Consider the following 3887-nt stretch of genomic DNA (forward strand, 5'->3'; position numbering starts at 1 on the left):
CTGAGGTTAAACCACGACAAGTAGGCGGGCTGTTATGTCTGTGCTGGGTTACTAACAGCAAACCCTCTCCCAGGGTCAGTTTTTATGTTTTTAAGTTATTCTTGAAAATTTTATTTTTAAGGTGTTATTTTCTTAAAAGAAAAAAGAGAGAAATACTATCTCAGAGGATGGCTGGGGCTCTTATGTAAGATGTTTGTGGCCCATTTTCAGATTTGTGTTGTGATACTTCAGTATTTAGAAGGTGTTGGTGGTAGAGGGTTTCAAATCCCCTCTGATTGGCCTTGGTCTGGAATCGGAGCTTGAGCCTGGCTCTCCCGTTAGGGTGCCAGGGAAGATCACACAAAATTGAATGGCTTCAGCTGGGCAGAGATTTCCCTGAGGAACCTGTCGTCTGATGGTTAGGGAGTCCTTCTGATATGGAAGAGCAGGGTCCTCTGCTGTGTGGAAACCAAGAGTCAAACCTGGTCATCACACGACCTGGAGTATGTTGCCTCCCACTAGAATAGTGAGTGGTGTGGGCACCTGTCTGCGGGTAAAGCCCACTGTATATCTGGTTGTCTTTTGGGAAAGGTGGGATTTAGTTGCTGTGCAGGTAAGAGAAGCAGATGCATGACTCGTTTGGTAATACCACAGGGGCATCTGCATGTGCTGCTCGGCAGTGTCAGAACTGGAGGGGTTCTTCTGCACGGTGAGTGAAGAGGTGCCCATGGAGGGATGGGGTTTGGCTTATACATATTAGGGAAAAAATCATAGTGGCAGTTTTTACTTAAACACGACTTCTGGCCTACGTGCAAATTGTACCTTAATTTTGATATATCCGATCAGGGTCCGTGAGACATTTCCACCAGCATCTACCATAGGGCAGTCCAGTTCACCTGAGTAATGAAATAGTAGCTCATTTGTTTTGTTCTCACACATTAGGACTAGTCAATTTGTAAACTTCAGGCTGTTGTTTGTCAGAAGGAATCAAGGAGGAAATATAGTAAATAAAATCTCTTAAAGATTCTGTTCTAAAGTTTGTAGAAGATCCAACTTGTAATTTCTCTGAAAATTATCTTGTACTCGGAGATCAAGGACTGAAAGTTTGAGAAGTAAACAGTGTTCCTTAGGGAAAAAAAAAGAGGTTTAATCGCTGGTTTTAAATATAATGCAACTTTAACTATGGAGCCCCTATGGCGCCTTTATAATACCACATGAAACTCATGGTATTTTGGCTCACAACACTGATTTGCACTCTACTGCTGGCAGTTACACAGTTTACTGCTCCCACTATCTTTAATTGGTGGACTGATAAGACTGTAGAAAAACAGCATTATTTTGCTTTGGGGTGGAGAAAGCAATTTGGTAAGCCTGGGAGGGGAGGAGTATTGCTGATTCAGATGAACATTACTTTGCTCTGCATAATGGGAGAGGACCTTTCACTTAATTACCACTGGAAACCGTGAATGCTTAATTGACATAAAAAAGCCCAATATAGGCATTTTACAGTTTTCCTTTTGATCTTCCATGTGGGTGCATATTGTACATGCAATTTGAAAAGAATAACTAAAAGGCTCTGATGTGGATGTGTGCTAGCATGTGAGGAGGGCTTATGTGAGTATAGAGTTTGGTGCAGCATCAAAGAAAGGGATACACCCATTTCACTTATGAATAAATTGAGCATGTAATTAACACCTGGACTTCACAAAATACTTTTGAAACACAATTAAATCTGCTGCTTTTCTGCAATGAACAGAAGTGCTAAAAGTGAAAATATTGACCCCTGCTGAGTTTGATTTTGAATGTAATCGATTTTAGATGCAGACTGGATGCAAACCCTTGAAACCCATCAAACCATAAATGAGACTGAGCACCATTTCTTTACAACTGAAGTCAAAGGAATAAGGGCTTTTTAGAACTGGTTTGAGTTCTTAATTTATTTTAAGAGACACAAACTGTATTTTTGGTATAAGAAGAAGCAATTCTAATTAATGCAATCTTTCTCTTTTCCCATAGCAATTTATCCAGAAACAAGCTCTCAAGTTTGTCCAAGAAGCCTTTTCGCCATCTGGGTTTGTCTGATCTGTAAGTTGTCTTTTCTTAAAATAAAGTTTATTTTTGGCTGGAATAGAAGAACAAGACTTTGAAGTTTGTTCTGTTGAAGGTAGAGGTCCATCAGTGATTAGCAATGAAATTCTGCCAAAGAAAGCAGCAATGCTGGACACTTAAATACAGAGAGATTTTCATTCCAGGGCTTCAGAAAGGTCACATGTATGTTTTAAAACAATGTAGAGGTAAAAATAGCCTCTTCCCTTCAGCTTTAAAATATTTTATTGTGAGATTACTTCACAAAAAACCACCGATGTTTGTATTAAATGTTTGAGCTAGTGAAAGTACAGCGTTCTACAGATCTTCAGATGAAGCCTCTCTCTCATATACTTATATTGGCCTCACAGCTGCTATGCTTATGGTTGGCTATTAAAGAATATTTTATTTTCTCAAATTCTTTGAGTTGCATTATGCTTTATATAATAATTTGGTGATGAAGCACTGGTAAACATATATTTGTTGATTGTTTCAATATTACATTTTTATCCTCTGTTCCATCAAGCAGAATTTCTGTATTGGTATACATTCCAAAATTTTGGTCATCTTGTGCATTCTTTGCTAATACGTGGAACTGCAGAGAGCCTGCAGGAGCTTTGGGAGGGCTGGGGCTGCAGAGGAGAGGGAGATTGCTCTCCCGGAGGTCAGAGCAGAGTCAGAAGTTGTCCAAAATGCCAGTCCAAGAATTGCAACACCAACCATGCAATCCTTGACCTCTTCTGAGGTGAACTTCAGTGTGTGAGAAATGAAATGAGCAAATCCCGGTGCCACAAAAAGAGATTATGCCCCTTAGGTATGTTTTGTTGATAATTAAGTTGGTATAATCACTTTCTTTACAGCCCAGGGATCACTGCTCACTGGAATCTTCTTTCATAACTTGGTGGTCTCCAAGCACTCTGATGGAGAGACTAGCTAGTTGCAGAGCACTCCCATTGCTGTATGCCCTGCATAGGTCTGTTGGTTCTGAAGTCCCTGTTTCTTCATGTGCTGTATCTAGTCCCTGCCAAAAAGCCATTGTTAGTGTGTACTTGGCTGTAGGTTCTATGTTTTGAAGTTGTCATGGCCTCAAAAAAATAGATACAGGACTCAGACCAGTGCACAGTGTGAAACTTGGGCTTCTCCTAATTTTTCTAAGCAGTTAGTGGAGAAATGGAGTCATCTTGGCCCCTCTCCCTGGATTGCAGAAATGTAAGAGTGGGTATGCTGTAGCTTAGGAAGCATGCAAAAAAGGAAATGATTGCAATTTTGAAGGCATACTCTGCTCCCAGTTTCTTGGAGTTTGTCTGCTGCCAGTGACAGGTTTATTCCAAAGCATAAATCAAGCCACTCTTGAATCTCTCCATCTCAGGTGAACAGCTTCTTTTAGGCTGTGGGTGGAGTGAGTGCTTACAAAGATTTTGAAGGAGAACAACGTCAATATTGCTGGTCTTTCTGAAAAAGTTGGTTTGCTCCTGGGCAGAAAGAAGTAAAAAAAGATTTGGGACAGAGAGTGAGAGAATCAAATGTTACAAATATGTGACGGGAATTATGGAAATGAAGCTTAATGAGCCAGGGAATAGCACTTAGAGGCAAAACAACTGGCTGATGTGAATTAGGAGTTAATATATTTGTGCTGTTAATACCAGAGTTAAACAATGGCCATTCAGCATCATGGTAGTAGAAGCAGGGGAAGGGTACTGGGAGTGAGCCAGAGATGGGAAAAATGGATGGTGTGAAGGTTAAGCTGAGTAGTATTTGAGGTATGGAGGCAATGTATGGTGGGGGGCAAGGTGAGAGAGAGAGAGAGAGGATACAAAATTGAG

General features: G+C 40.6%; 1 protein-coding gene across 1 annotated transcript in view; it reads left to right on the forward strand.

The window, feature by feature from the left end:
- The window catches only part of NTRK2 (neurotrophic tyrosine kinase, receptor, type 2), a 190387-nt gene that overhangs the window by 6024 nt on the left and 180476 nt on the right, over positions 1-3887 (forward strand). The window contains exon 3 of the mRNA XM_009328121.1: positions 1996-2064. The gene's annotated coding sequence lies outside the window, so the exon portion shown is untranslated. The remainder of the gene's footprint in view (positions 1-1995; positions 2065-3887) is intronic.

The sequence above is a fragment of the Pygoscelis adeliae genome, unplaced genomic scaffold (assembly GCF_000699105.1).
Source record: "Pygoscelis adeliae isolate BGI_AS28 unplaced genomic scaffold, ASM69910v1 Scaffold45, whole genome shotgun sequence".
Classification (NCBI taxonomy): Eukaryota; Metazoa; Chordata; class Aves; order Sphenisciformes; family Spheniscidae; genus Pygoscelis; species Pygoscelis adeliae.